We start from the raw sequence: 15,732 nt of genomic DNA on the forward strand, positions 1-15,732 counted from the left end.
GACAACCTTCCCTTCTGAGGTCCCCAGAGCATCATGTATGGAGCCGTACAAGGGTTCCCATATTTCAGGGCCCTGGGAACTGCCAACATCTTCTTGGTCTCAGGGAAACTTGGCGTTTTCTCTTTAAGGTACCCCTCCCCCTGACACACACACACACACACACACACACACACGCCACAGGGATAATATCTTCAGGGGACTTAAGACTTTACAGGAGACAGGAAGAGCCATTGCCCTTGCCTTCAGGAACTTCTGTTTTCCTCCCTCCAGAAATCTCCAAAACTTGGACAGCTGGACATTTAAAGGGCCTGCTTGGAATGGGGGAGGGAAAAAAAGAAAGCAGTTGAACAAACACACTAGAGAAGGGTTGCAGAGATGCTGTCAACATGTAACATGACAACAGTAAAATAATACCTGTTTGTGCCAGGTTGCCTTACCATTTCCAAAGCGTTTTCATGTATATTTTCTCAGAGCAACAGATTAATTCCACTACGTTAAGGTCCTTGAGAGCAAGGACCATGTCTTGTTCACCACTACATCTCAGACACAGATACAGAACAGTTCCCAACATGTGCCAGGTGTCCAGTAAATATTTTTTTGAAGGAGTGAACCAACTGAAGTCCCGTTTGCCAGACCATGTATGCCATCATCTAAAAGCATCTTTCTCCCTGGTATCCAAAAACTCCCGTGTGCAATGACATCCCCTAGTGGTGAAGTACCTGCTATGTACCCATTTGTGCCCGTGTCCATTTTTTCTTTCACTTTTTAAAAATAAATTTTTATTGGAGTATAGTTGCTTTACAATGTTGTGTTAGTTTCTGCTGTACAGCAAAGAGAATCAACAATACCTATACATATAACCCCTCATTTTTGGATTTCCTTCCCATTTAGGTCACCACAGAGCACCGAGTAAAGTTCCCTGTGCTATGCAGTAGGTTCTCATTCATCATCTATTTTATACATAGTAGTGTACAAATGTCAATAGCAATCTCCCAATTCATCCCGCCGACCTCTCTGACAAGGGGGGCTTGAACTTTTAATATGCTTTGATATTGCATGTTTTCAGGTATAACTTGTGTAATTTTTATAAATACAGTATTTGAATATCTGCATGATTCCTAGGTAAGAAGGCCATAAAGTTGCTTTAATAGAACCCTCCCTATTCCTGCACTTGACTTCTATAGCCAGGACCTGCCCAGTCCCTGAGGAAGGACACTAGACCTGGAAGACAGGAATATTAAAGCCGGTGGTGTAGAGCTGGAGAAGGTGGGTCTGAGCAGCCAGATCAATCTGCAGCCCTGAGATTTATCTTTATTGAAATGTATAGCTCTAGTCTATTTCTTCCTTTTTTAGAGATTTTTTTTGATGTGGACCATTTTTAAAGTCTTTACTGAATTTGTTACAATACTGCTTCTGTTTTATGTTTCGGTTTTTTGGCCACGAGGCATGTGGGATCTTAGTTTCCTGACCAGGGATCAAACCTCCACCCCCTGCATTGGAAGGTGAAGCCTTAATCACTGGACTGCCAGGGAAGTCCCAAGATGTGCTCATTTTAAACTCTTAATATGATGGTGGCTAATGACCATCAGTGGTAGTTACCTTATGTTGGATGTCAATGTGACAACAAATATTTGTTGAGCACCTTCCTTATCTGGGGAGGAGGGAATGTTGCTGGATTCTTTAGACTTTTTCCAAGGACTTTGCCTGTTACTGGGAAGGTGACCGCAATCACAGGGGACGGGGCTGTGAAGGGGATGGGCAGGAGAGACCGTCCCCTCACCTTCCCTGTTTTTTCTTGCTGTAGCCAATGTGATGCACAGCTGAGTTAGTGTTGGAGCTACAGGCCTTATTCTTGGATCAGGGAGGAGGCTTATCCTGTTGAGGATTATCTAAAAGGAGACTGATTGGATGACCAGACCCTTCTGGTATCTTCTGAAGGGGGCAGCGTCAGGCCTGAGTCAGCCCTGACTTCTGCTGTAGACAGGGCCGAGCCCCCTACTCCACCTCTAACCTTGGCCCCCCTCTGCCCGTAGGTTTCACCCTCAGCAAGCAGGTACAGCAGACCATCGCCATGCGGTATGCATGCAGCAAACTTGACATCGACTTTGACAGCTTCCTTGCTTGTATGATCTGCCTGGAGACCCTCTTCAGTGAATCACTCTCTCCTTTAACCCTATCTCATTTCTCCTGAGGTGTGGAGAGGGGCAGGGGGCAGGGCCAGCAAGCAGAACCAGACAGGCTTCAGAAACTGTGGCATCCTTGGAGGAGGGGAAGCAGAAACTAAAGGGGCTGAGGAAGCCCAAGCTGGCCACGCCCAAGGTGCTGCCTTCTCTGGGAGATTTAAAAAGATTATTGTGCACCTACTACATGCAGTCACTGGGCCAAATGAATGAGTCCTAGCAAAGGTCCTTAAATGGCTTTTAGCATCTATGCCTCCATAGGGATCATATTGAGAGTGTGTGTCACCTCCCAGAGGGGCAATAGGGGTCTCCTTCTGGAAGCCTTTAGATGGTCTAGTGCCCCCTTGGGCTCATGCTAAGGTATCATATTAAGGGAGGGAGTTTTCCTTCCAGTGAGGGCTGGGAAGTGGTAAATTCTAATGGGGAAAGGTCAGTGACTGGATTACCTACAAATGGGGCAACCACCTCTGTTCCACGACCCTATCCCCAACCCCTGTTGAAAGAATTGCAAGTTTCTAGAGCTTCTGAGGGTGGAGATGGCAAAAGGACCTTCTCTACTCACATCTGCAAGTTTGTCTAATTGGGCAAGGGGACATCTGCTGTCTAAAACCCTCACCCTGGGCACTGGATCCAGATCTAGCTTTTCGGGGTGCCTGAAGCTGAGTGGGAGCTGGGAAGGGTGCAGGGGCCGGGGGAAGGTACCAGGTGGGGTGGACAGAGACAGCTCTCTGGCTGTTCCAAAGTCCAGGAACATCCCCATCTGATTTCATTCCTTCTCTGGCATTCTAGAACTGTTCAGCCTTCTGGACAAGGACCAGAATGACATTGTCCTGCTCTCTCTGGCAGAGGTAAGTGGTTTTGATAAACTGCTTGCTGATGGTACTTGAACATTCTTGGATGGTATTGCTGCCGAGCGCTGTTAATTCACACTGACTTGTCTTATTTCCATGCGGATACAACACATGTTCTATGGCAGGCATTGCCGGGAGGAGTGTGATTGTCATCAATCTTTCAAATATTTTTATTTATTATTATTATTATTGTTGTCGTTTTAAAGATAAAGCTACAGTTACATATCAAATCATTTCAAGGATGCAAGCTCTTATTAATTTGGATGGAATGGTGGGTGGTAAGTGCCTAACTTTTAGGACCAGGCATCTTTGATTGACGTATAGAAGGATATCAGAAACAAAGAATTAAATTGCAACAAGGTAGAGTGCAGATGCAAAATAAATGGGTGTAAATTACTGTGTACAAAGCCCGTAATATCTTACGCTGACAATGTCGTGCCTTTCCCCTGTGGAGGGCTGCAGCCTATGCAGCAGGGCCTTTATTGGCCTGTGGGGAGGCAGGTGTGGGCATGTGCTGAGGGGTCAGGCCAGGAGGCATTGCCCTCGATCTGCTTCTCAGGCAGAGGAACTAGAGCACCAGGTCATTCCTGGCCCTGCCTAGTTGTCTGGGTACAACCACTTCTTTTCTTCTCTAGAATGGGAATGTCATTGACCCCTTTCAGTGATCTAGGGAAGGACCTCCTGGAAGCATGTTTGTGGATGTCTACAAACACCCGCTCAATAGTGTTGAACCTGAAACTTTTGGAAGTCCCTTTGGGGCTAAGCTTTTCCTAAGTCACTTTTCCATGGGGCTCTGGCTCAGGGGGTAGTGACCTAGTTAAGGGCTTCCTTGCTTCCTCCTGTTGAGCAAGGCACTTACTGGAGGACACAGCTAGAACAAGTCATACCACGTGAGGCAGGAGAGCGCCTCTGACGCAGTCACACCAGCTCCTGAGGACCCCTGAGCTCACCCCGATCTCCTTCTTTTGCAGTGGCTGTGCTGTGTGTTGGTCTGGCCCAGGGTTCTGGACATCGGTGATGCTCCCTGCCAGCCTGCCTGCCTCTTCTCTCCCTTTCTTTACAGTTTTGTGAACATTTATCCTCAAGGGGGCATTCACTGGTTATTCATCTCTTCCTTGCCGTTTGTTGTTCCCTGAGATCCTGGCCTGTCCCACTGGAGCAGTCCGGGGAGCCCGAGATCTCTTTCAGCAGCATTTAAGCTGATCCCAGAGCACAATGGAGAGACAGAAATTAATTAAAGTTGTGGGTCAAAATGGTTTCTGCCTTCCTCTAGTGATATGTAATCTGGGGGGTGCCCTGGGGTGTTCCCGCTTTAGAAAAGATGTTCTTGAGCAATGACGCAGCCCAAAGCTGCTGAAAGATGGGAAATGTGGGTGAATTTCTTGGGGGAAAGGCCTGCTATAGATTAAACTGCCTCTGGGGACTGCCTTCAGGAAAGGAGCTGCTCCCGCCCTTCCGAGGAGGGTGCAGGGAGGGGCTGCTGCGGGGAGAGGCCTTTCTTCCTCACTTGCAGATGGGAGAAATTGCTATACTGCAGGTCAGCATGGGCTAAAGGAAAGGAAAGGATAGGAAAATTCTTGCTGAGGGGAATTCTTACCTGACAAATAGCTTGAGGGGAAATGCAGTTCAGGTTAGTTTTGCTCATGGCGGTACACAACAATCTTTGTTGTTGGTAAGAAAATAGGTGCCATAGCCTAGTGTCCCAATGGGTAGTTGGGGACAGAGCTGACTCTCATACGCAGATGTTGGAAATGAAGTGTACACGAAGATGAGTGTCTTAGTCAGTTTGGGCCATCTGAGCAAATACCAGAGACCAGGTGGCTTATAAAAAACAGACACATTTTCTCACAGTTCTGGAGGCTAGAAGTCCGAGATCAGAGCAGCACAGTTGGGTTCTGGAGATCTCTCTCAGACTATAGACTTCTCATTGTGTCCTCACAGGGTGGAGGGGAAGCAAGCTCTCTCATGATTCTTGGAAGAACACTAATCCCATTCATGAGGGCCCCACCCTCATGACCTTATCTAACCCTAATTAGCCCCCCAGGTCCCACCTCCTGATACCACCACGTTGGGGGCTGTGGTTTCAATGTATGAATTTGAAGGGGATACAACCATTCAGCCCATAGCTGTGACCTACTGGAGAGAAAACACACATTTATGCCTTGGCCTCTGTATTAGTCTGATTAAGGATTAATTTTTGACCTCCAGAAGTAGAGCTGGATGAACGTTCCTTATAGGAACATGATTTATAAGTATGGTATAACACCCGTCAGCTTGTTTTTCTTTTGAAGTATAGTTGATTTACAATATTGTGTTAGTTTCATGTGTAGAGCAAAGTGATTTAGTTATATATATATATATTTTCAGATTATTTTCCATTATAGGTTATTACAAGATATTGAATATAGTTCCCTGTGCTAAACAGTAGGACCTTGATGTTTATCCATTCTATATATAATAGTCTGCATCTGCTAACTTCAATCTCCCAATCCATCCCTCCCCCCTCCTCCCCCTTGGCAACCTCAAGTCTGTTCTCTATGTCTGGGAGTCTGTATCTGTTTTGTAAATAGGTTCATTTGGGTCATATTTTATTTTATTTTATTTTATTTTTTTTTTTTTTTGCGGTACGCGGGCCTCTCACTGTTGTGGCCTCTCCCGTTGCGGAGCACAGGCTCCGGATGCGCAGGCCCAGCGGCCATGGCTCACGGGCCCAGCCGCTCCGCGGCATATGGGATCCTCCCAGACCGGGGCACGAACCCGTATCCCCTGCATCGGCAGGCGGATTCTCAACCACTGCGCCACCAGGGAGGCCCTGGGTCATATTTTAGATTCCAAATGTAAGTGATATCATATGGTATTTGTCTTTCTCTTTCTGACTTACTTCACTCAGTATGATAATCTCTGATTGCATCCATGAGGCTGCAAATGGCATTATTTTGTTCTTTTTATGGCTGAGTAGTATTCCAGTGTGTGTGTGTGTGTGTGTGTGTGTATGTGTGTATATATATATATATATATATATATATATAAACCACATCTTCTTTATCCATTCATCTGTTGATGGACACTTAGTTTTTTTCCATGTCTTGGCTATTGTAAATAGTGCTGCTATGAACATTGGGGGGCATGTATCTTTTTGAATTAGTGTTTTCTTTTTTTTCCTGGATATATATCCAGGAGTGGAGTGGCTGGATCATATGGTAGCTCTATTTTTAGTTTTTTAAGGATCTTTCCATAGTGGCTGCACCAATTTACGTTCCCAGTGTAAGAAGATTCCCTTTTCTCCACACCCTCTCTAGCATTTATTACTTGTAGACTTTTTGTTGATGGCCATTATGACTGAACACCAGTCCGCTTTAATGCTGTCTTCAACTCTCCCAAGGCCCAGCGGGGAGAAGGGGTAGGGCCTTAACTGAAGGGGGCCGTGGGAGCTCTGCGATCTCACCCCTCAGGGAGAGGCTCTGGGACTGCGCCCCTGCAGGGAAAGCTCACACACATCGCAGGGTGGAGAAGGAGCTGTATTTGTTTGGCAGCCTGTGGGTCCCAGAAGAAAACAGGTCCTTCCATGTGTAGTCAGAAGTATGAGGGAGCTTTCATCACCTGGGTCATCAGCAGGGCCCAGCAGGTGTTTGTCCAGCTGCCCTCAGGCTGCCTGGGGATACCACCCAGCCTGCCCCTGTCGGCCCAGGTGGTGTTAGTCTGATGCTCACTAGCCAGGTACAAGTCCCTGACCCACCCCATTGTTTAAAAATAAAGTACTACAAAGCAGTTCTCCTTTACATTTCGAATATAGCATGGCTGCCTAAATTGAAAGGACTGTGTTATAATCAGCTGGCAACAGGTAGTTTTATTTTTCAGGCCTACAAGCTACTTCAGGGAATAGTCTGGTAAGCAAAAAAACCAAACCAAACAAAAAACCCCAAAAAACAGTTTAGTTACAAAATAGATTTGCTTTGGGGGTCCCAGTCCCAGGGGAGTGTTGTCCTGGGGACTTCTTACCAGTACAGCCTGTGAGGCCAGCTAAGGATCTTAACACTGCACAGCTTTCCTCTTAAACACCTGAGAGTTTGCTGTGTGCTCCTTTCTGCCCCCTGAATTAAGGCAGCAGAGGTGCTGCTTTTTGGTGTGGCCTCTTCGTCGTCCCTCTATGTAGCTGCATCTCAGGAAAGCTCAGCCCCTGCTGGATGGTGGCTCCTCAGCCTGGATTCCCCAGGGAGGCTCCTGCGCTTCCCCGGCCGAGCCCTCCCCACTTTATTGCATTAACGTGTTTCACGTCTTCTCTGTTCCTGTGGACAGTCTGTGAATGCAGAGTGTTCCTAATTCCTCCAGAGCCTAGAACAGTGCCTGGCACAGAGGAGGCGCTCAGTGAATGAAACCCGTGTCCTTTCCTTTGCACGTGAGGAAGCTCTGCAGCCCTTGGGCCCCACTTCGTTTTCCCAGTAGAGAGGATGGGTTTACACTGGTCCCTCACAGCAATGTCCTGCAGCCCCAGAGGGGAACTGCTGATGTTTGGATGCGTTACAGCCAGCCTCCGTGGGCGGGTGAAGGGCTGGAGGGGGGGATGGCGAGAAGAAGAAGATGTGTCCCCTGCAGGGTCCCCTGCTGAGCTGCCCCCTCCCCAGGCTCCTTCCCACCCCATGCCAGGAGCCGAGGCAGCTATTGCCTCCCGTGTCGGCGGGTCTTTGATTTGTGCAGAGAATCCGTGGAGGCTCTCGGCTTCCCCACTTTCTGGAAGGAGAGTGAAGCAGCTCGGCAGGAGGCTTGAGGCAGCTATGGGGGTCAGGGGGAGCCTCCTTCTCTTCCTCTCCATTCTCCCTCGCCTGCAGAGCCCCGTCACTTCTCTTAAAGGCCGAGCTTGTTTCCTCATTAGTAAACGTGAGGGCACACACGCCACCATGCCGCCCCCAGACGCAACTGAGGCCTCCGGGAGCATGGAACCTGACACTGCGGCGGGAGACGGTCAGGGTGTATCGACTATGCCGGGTAATCCCACACCAGCAAGGCCACCTCTAGCCAGTCCCCTTTCCCGTGAGAGCTTCGAGTCACGCCGTACTAGCTTCCTGCTCACGTCGCCGGCCCAAGCAGGGCTTTCGGTAATTATGCCCAGTCGCAGAAGCCGCGCTGAGCAGGGCTGGGAGAAGCCGGTGGCCCTGCCCCACGCAGCAGGGGGCTCTTCCCGCCAAGGTCCCGACGGCCTCCTGTGCGTGCGTCCTGCCCGGGGCGCAGCTGGCGGAGGCCCCCGCCCTGCTCGGGGCTCCCCGCCGTTCCTCACCGCCTCCCTAAAGCCAGCCGCTCCTCCGGGCTGGGGCAGCGGGGCACGCGGCAAAGTCCTGCATCAGCTGTTCTCGCTCTGCCACCGAGGCTGACTTCTTGCCTCTCACTCCAAGCCTCACGCTGCGCAGCCTCTCAGATGCCCAACCTCTTTAGATGTTCCGGTTTCCCGCAAGCCCTGATCCTGTCGTTGCTTCCGCTGTGGCTCCAGGACACGGCCAAACCCCATCTCCCCAGCCCACGCTTCTCTGCTCTTCTTCCATGGGGGATCCCATCCCCCCAGTCGACATCTCCCTTCACACATGAACCCTTCCCTTTTTTTTTGAACCCTTCCCTTTGATTGATGGGCTGGGTTGACCTTGAGAGTTCACGTAATTGGACAGCGGACAACCAAGACACCTCCCCACCCCCAGCTTCTCGCACTTCAGAACAGCGTCAGGAAGGACCTAGTGCGGGGACACCTACCTGCCACCTTTGCTCTGCTCAGCAGCTCCATGGTATAGATAGGGTGACTGTGGAGCCCATCTGTGTGATACAGACAAGGATGGAGAGAAGCATCCTGAATCCCACCTGCCTCCAGTCCTATCTGATGCGTACCTGTCATACCTGAGCTGCAGTCTTTGGGAAGGATAGCAGTGGTCACTTACTAGTGGCAGCTAGTGGGGGAAAGGGTGATGATTTGGAGTTTGCAAGCTGTAAATACACACGTTGACTGCTTACAATTTTGGGAGGCCTGTGTTTGCTTCATCCGTTGATTAAACATAGGGCTTTATGGGGGATGGAAATGAGGCAGGGGATATTGTCCCAGCCACTGAGTTATGAAGGTCTTGTGAAGGCTGGTGGTGCTTCTCCCAGCTCCCTGCTGTGCTCTGGAGCAGGGCCAGGCGTGCAGGTGTGTGGAGACACAGCGGTTACTGCCATCTGCTGAAACCTGCTTTTTCTTGTAATATTTGTTATATATACATTCTTATATTTTATAAATTTATTTCTATTAAAATGATTTTATGTATTATTTATTTATTGTTATACATTTATAGGTTTATGTACACATTTACATATTTATACATTATCGATATATAAATATCAAGATATATAATAATAATATATAAAATCAATATATATATCAATAAATATCAACAACATATAAATAAAAGGACTGTATACTGAAGTCCCATTATTATCCATTACAGTGAATGATTTTTAATATTTTACCATATCTGTTTTATCATTTTTGCTGAAGAAGTTTCTGTGAAAGTAAATTGCAGATATCATGACATTTTACCCTATATTGTGCATCTCCAGCAAAGGACATTTTATTACACAGCCACAAAACTATTATCCAACTTAACAAAATTAGCAATAATTCTTTAATCACATCTAATAACCAGTCTATATTCAAATCTCCTTGATTGACTTAAAAATATAATTTTACAGTTGATTTATTTGACTGAGGATTCAACCAGAGTCCTCATTTTTCTGGTTTTAATCTACAGCAATCTTCCATTTTGGGGGGGTATTGAATGATTGATGCATAATTGCAGCTTTAAGAAAGAATACTGGTGATACGAATCTGCTCTATCTGCTTCTCAGTCTAATTAAATCTCATGCAGAGTGCCCATCCCCTCCGGTTTCCTCCCTCTCCCCAGGACCAGGCAGGATGGTCTGTAGGGACTGGAATCTGGGAAAAGGGCGTCTAGTTTTCCCTCCACTGTGGTTTCCATCCAAGCCCGCCCGTCCTTGCTGGTGGCATCGCCTGCTGGTGGTCTGTTGGCTCCAGAACCATCTGAGCTGGAGCCTCCCCTTCTGGGCCACACCTGGTTTTTGTTCAGGTCACCTTGTTCTCTGACCCTGAGGTTCATGGCTCCTTTCAGCCAGTGGGGCGGGGGCAGTACTCATCCTAACCCTGAGGATGCCAGGCCCCCGGGGAGGCCTGCAGACCAGCGATCTGCCTCTGAGTATTCACTGAGGGGAACGGCTCAGTTAGTAAAAACACAGGAAAGCACATGGGAATTCTCTGGGATTTAGAAGGTATTGTGGTTCTGTGCATCGTGTAAGCCTTCAATTTCGGCTTGTTGCATCGGATTGAATTCAGCAAGGAAGAGAAGATTAGGAGATGAGAGACATTATCTGGTGATGAAATTCAAGCCCACATGTTCCTGTAGTCACAGTTATTCTACTTATGCTCTGGGAGGGATTGGCAGGGAGCCCAGAACTTCACAGACACTCATGTGTGGATTTGCACAGTGGGCTTACCCAGTGGGCATGAGGGGCTTCTGTCTGGCCCCTAGGCTACTCCTGGAGACCCGGAGTGGAATCCCCTCAGCCTCCTGAGGGCAGTGGGGTGGGTTCTCAGGGCGTGGAGCCACGCTCTTCAATTCTACTCAGTAATTCGATCAGTAAACCTCTTAAGCACCAACTACAAGCCAGGCTCAGTGCTCGCCCTGGGAGTTGTAGGGGGGGTGAGGTGGGATGGTGGGATGGTGGGTGACGCAGGGATGAATAACAGAGGTCTCTGCCTCCCAGAACCTTCCAGGCGAATGGGGGAGACAGACTCCTACACAAGTAACACAATTTGAAACAGTGTAACATCAGTGCTGGAAGAGAGGTACAGAAAAGACAGGCCACGAGAAGAGAGAGAGGTTAGTGCTATCCCAGGAAAGGGAGCCGGTTTCCTGCAAGATGGGTAGGAATTGGGCAGCTGGGACTTCATTCAGTCATTTGGTAAATATTAGTTAGGCATCAGCTATATTCTAGGTATTATGTGGGCACCAGTAAATGAGAGGGAAAGGTGTTCCAGCTGGAGGGAACAGCATGAGAGGAGGGAAGAGCATAGGAAAAGACACAGCCTGTTTGGAAAAGCCTGGGCTGTGACTTTGAGGCCGTCTCTGTATCCCCCCAGGACCTGCTGGACCAGGAAGCAGACACCTTCCTTCCTTGCTTATTCCTGTCTGCGGTGCCATGATCCTGCCTGGGGTGCTTTGCCTTTCTATATCACAGGGAAAGAATTTCAGGCTATTCCCCAGAGAGGGCAGTATCCTTGGCCTCCTGAGGTTCAGGTTGCTGGGTAACGTCCACTTCCTCCACTCCCTGGGTTGGAAGCACCCCCAGAACTCTTTGGGCAGCTGAGAGCCACCTTCTGTGGCTGTTGCCCAGCACTGGGTCAAAGCACCTTGGTGTGCAGCCAGCTGTAGCTTCTGCAGCTGTGTCCTCACCACCCAGGGTGAAGAAGAAAAGACCAACTCTCAGAAAGCCCCTGGGAGAGGCCAGAAACATTCCCCTGGAGCTGCAAGCAGTCCAGATGATTGGTGGAGGAAGTGCAGCTGGCCTCCCCCTTCCACCTGCATTCTTGAAACATTTACTACTAATTAATTTCTGAATTACACAACAATGCACTTCCTAATTACACAGGAGAAGGACTAGCAGCTATAAAGGGGTCCTTACGTATTTCACAAGTGATCCTCCTAGATGCTCTCCCAGAAATGAGAGGGACGGAGGGGCGGGGGGAGGAGGAAGGGGAGAGAGAGGGAGATTTTGGATTGATTGAGACAGAAGGAAAGCCTGGCGGGAAGGTCCTCCTGGTCTCAGAGGCTGGTGTCGTCTGGAGGAGCTCAGCTGTTTGGGGACCTCAGCAACCCTTCCAGGAGACATGCAGCCGTCTCTGGCCTCAGAAGGAAAGCTTCCTCGGGAACCCCGCCAACTGTACAAACACCACCCAACACGGAAACGTAAATAATAACACGCAGACATGATGCAAACATAATTATAGCCGAACATTATGAGGAGAGAGACTCACTGGGGACTGGCCATGTTTTCCTGTCTGTAAGTCTCATTTTGCATTGTGGCGATTAAAGCAGACTAATTTTTTTCTCTCTCTTTTCTATTTTGTTTTTACTGCCACATAGAATTTTTTTGTTTGTTTGTGTATTTATAGTAGATTGGATAGCACATTAAAACAAGTAAGTGGCTTTCATATCATGTTGGAATATCGGATTATCAAATGTTTATTAAGGCTCATCAAACTTATTGAGCTCCTACTGTGTGCAGGGAGGTATGCTGGCCAGTGGGCTACATGAATAAGGTAGGATCCCCCCTGTGGGTATGTCTCTATAGTCTGAGGAGAGAGACGTGTAAAAACAAGTGGCTTCAGCATGTGGTGGAGACAGGCACAGGGAGCCATGAGGGCATTAGCTGCATCTTGGAGTTCAGGCAAGTCTGTGGAACAGAAGAGTGTGTGAACAAGGACTTTCCTCCGCTCTGACCTAGATCATGAGGGCTGGAGCCCTCCCCAGCTCTCAGCACCTGATTTACATGTCGAAGGCCAGGTATGAAGGCTGTAGGCTATGGGTGGTTCTCCTGAGGGGTGAGTTGTATCTGCCACAGTCCATCGGGGGACAGAAACCATAACAGTTATTTGAACAGAAAGAATTAAATGCAGCAAATTGTTATCTAGGTAAAAAGTTATAACTAGTAATTGAATGGATAGAAAGAGTACTTAAAGGTACCGTGGAGGTAGCAGCTGTGGGAAGCAACTACGTCGGGCTGAGTGAACAAAGGGAAGAGGCTGGAATTATTAAAACACAGAAGTTTAGAGAGACCCCATCAAGCTGAAACTCAGACCTCTGAGAAGCTGGTGTCTCTGGAAGGGGAGGCTGTACCACAAGGGGGCAGGTTTTACAATTGTAGGAGTAGTTGCGGAGCGGGTTCACCTGCTGGGGGCGCCCCCTGTTGGCAGAGCTGAATATAGACCCAGCAGACAGAGATTCAGAAGGTGGGGTGGGTGGTTCCTTAAGCGGGAGATTCATTCATTCACCCTAGATTTTTGAGTACCTGCAAAATATCAGGCATTTTGTGGCTTGGACCAGCCTTGCAGCCGTTGAGGTGGTGAGGAGAGCTTATAGGATCTGCTGTCGGGTTAGGTAAGGGGTATGACTGGGAGGGAAGAGTCGAGAATGATTACAATATTTTTGGCTGGAGCCTATGAAGGATGGAGCTGACGGTAACTGCAGGTTTTAAAAAATATTTATTTACGCCGTCGATGATTATAAAGTTATGAAAAGATTCCATTTGAATTCACTGAGTAAATTAATCTGAAGAATCCAGTCTTAATAACCTGAGATGTATAAACCATTTTGAATAATCCAGGATATTTGCATGTTTCCTGTTCACTACTCTTATGAAATTATTATTTTCCCAGACAGGCCCTGGGAGTGGAAGTGGCCTTGTACCCTCTGGGGCTTTACTTTCTCACAAAAAAATCTTCTAGAGTTTTTTTTGTTTTTGCCTTTTTGACTCCTGCTACCTACCCATAGGTCTCCCCCACCCCTCCCCATTGCTAGCTACTGAGAATGTGTCTGTTCTCACCTTTACCTGCTCAGAATTCTTCAGGGTTTCCTTCTCAATTTCTCCTGTTTTCCGTCTCAGTCTCCTTCTCTGGCTCCTTTAATGAGGTCAACCTCCAGATCCCCATCCTTTCTCCAGCCCAACTACCTCTGACTTGGTCTTGAGTTTCCAACTGCCTTCTGGGGATCTCCACAAGGTTGTCCCGAAGACACCTGAGGTTCTCCATGTTGCCAAAAGAACTCATTCTTCTCCCTTTATACCTAATTCGCACTCACTTCTCCCAAATCCTTGATGTCACTTAATGTCATGGCCTATCCATTCTGGCTCCAAGCTCAGTCATCTTTGACGCCTTCCTCTCACTCATCCTCATAGCTGATCCATCACTGATTCCTGTCAGTTCTCTTTTCACTCCCTCCTTGTTTCCCCCTTTCCTTCCCACTGCTTGAATTCAGGCTATTCCCTTGTCTCACCTGGCCTGTCCCGGTGCAGAGGCCTCCTAATGAATTCTTCTCCTTTCAAGCTCTAACCTCTCTGTCCCCTGCATCGGGAATTGCTTCCTAAAGCATCAGTGCATCACTCTGTCTCCTTCTCAAAGCTCTCAGTGGTGTCCTGTTGCCAGCAGAATGATAGTCAAACTCTTAGCACGGTGTCCAAGAGCCTCCTTGGATGGATCCCAAGCCATCTTTCCAGACTCCACCCCAGTTTCATCACTGTGTTTTAATCATGCAGGATGGCTCGATATTAACTACAGTCACCAAGCACGCTACCTTTGCTGGGGCTCTTCCTTCCAGCTGTGCTTTCCTTTCGTCCCTCCCCGGCCTACAAATGCCCCACCCACCCTGCCCACTTCCTTCCACCCCCTATGAGGTGAAGAAGAGGACAGTTTCTTTACTTTTATCCAGCATGCCCAAACTCAAATTATAGCCCATTCAGTTCGAGCCTCCCAGTCAGGCAGAGAGAGAAGTCCAGGGCCATGGACCAGAGAGGAAGGGTCTGCAGGACCCTGAACTTGAGCCCCTGAAGGTCCATCTGCCCACCCCAGGCACAATTTCAGTTCAGTCCAGAAGATGGTTTTCCACGCTGTCTCTCACCGTCTCTGGAGAAGAAGGTGCTTCCCTGCAGTGTGTGATGGGCAGGCCCTTGCATGAATTAATCAGCAAATTCCCTGTATTTAGCCAAGTGTCTGCAAGGAAAACCACTGCAGACTGAAGGGGTGTCTTCCAGGCTGTCTCTGGCCTTTTACTCTCACTGAGTTCCTGGCGCCCCAGGGTCCTCAGACCAGTATCTCTTGAACTGGATCTCTCAGGACCTCCTTCCTGAGACCCGTCCAGATCTGGAACTGCCCTCCACCCAGCCTCATGCTAATCTCTCACCCCTGGGCTCTAGAGGAGAGAGCTGGGTATCCCTGGGTCAGTCCTGCTTGTTCTTTTCCAGCAGGGTGGTGACTGCTTCCTTGGCTTCTCTTTTTTCCCACGTGGGCTCTGGTGGGTGTTTTTATTTCTCTCCCTCCCTTGGCCTACCTCCCGACCACACCCTCAGACCAAGCAGACCAGCATTGGGTCCCGCCTGCTCCAGGGATATGCCCCCAGGGACGACGCAGGGTGTGTCCATACAGCCCAGCACTTACTTGTCCTTGGGCTAATCTGCTCATGGCCTCTGGATTTTTCCAAGGGGACAATTCCTTAGGGGGACAGCTCTGAGCCAACAGGGGATTAGAGGCTCCCTCTCCTCAGCCAGAGAAGGAAGAGATTGCACTTCAGAAAGGCCTCCTGGCAGCTTCACCCAGAAGGTGGACGTCATTATGGGGCTTGGAGTCCATGCCTTGGCTCTGTCATAAGCTGTCCAGTGATCTTAGGGAAGTTGCTTTGCCTCTTGGGGCCTCATGAAGGCTGTATGGAGAGACTTGTGTCCTGAATCAATGTCCCAGTTGTGGTGGGCTGTCATGGAGATGTCTCCTGGCTCCTTGGAGCAGCTCCTGGGTTGTCCTGGGCACTAGGTGGCGCTCTTGACAGTGCTCTGAGTGAGGCTGCGCATCCTGCATGCTCGTCCTCCCTCACCACTCCCTCAGCACCTTCCTGGCAGCCTGGGCT

General features: G+C 48.8%; 1 pseudogene across 1 annotated transcript in view; it reads left to right on the forward strand.

Moving 5' to 3' along the window:
• Nucleotides 1-7,796, forward strand: part of LOC309799319 (calpain-8-like) — a 53,213-nt pseudogene extending 45,417 nt beyond the window's left edge. Inside the window, exons 12-15 of the transcript in view lie at nt 2,034-2,150; nt 2,970-3,028; nt 4,003-4,045; nt 7,654-7,796. The product of the transcript in view is annotated as a calpain-8-like (transcript). The remainder of the gene's footprint in view (nt 1-2,033; nt 2,151-2,969; nt 3,029-4,002; nt 4,046-7,653) is intronic.
• Nucleotides 7,797-15,732: the final 7,936 nt, after the last annotated feature.

Source organism: Mesoplodon mirus (genome assembly GCF_964341445.2).
Source record: "Mesoplodon mirus genome assembly, chromosome: 3".
Taxonomy (NCBI): Eukaryota; Metazoa; Chordata; class Mammalia; order Artiodactyla; family Ziphiidae; genus Mesoplodon; species Mesoplodon mirus.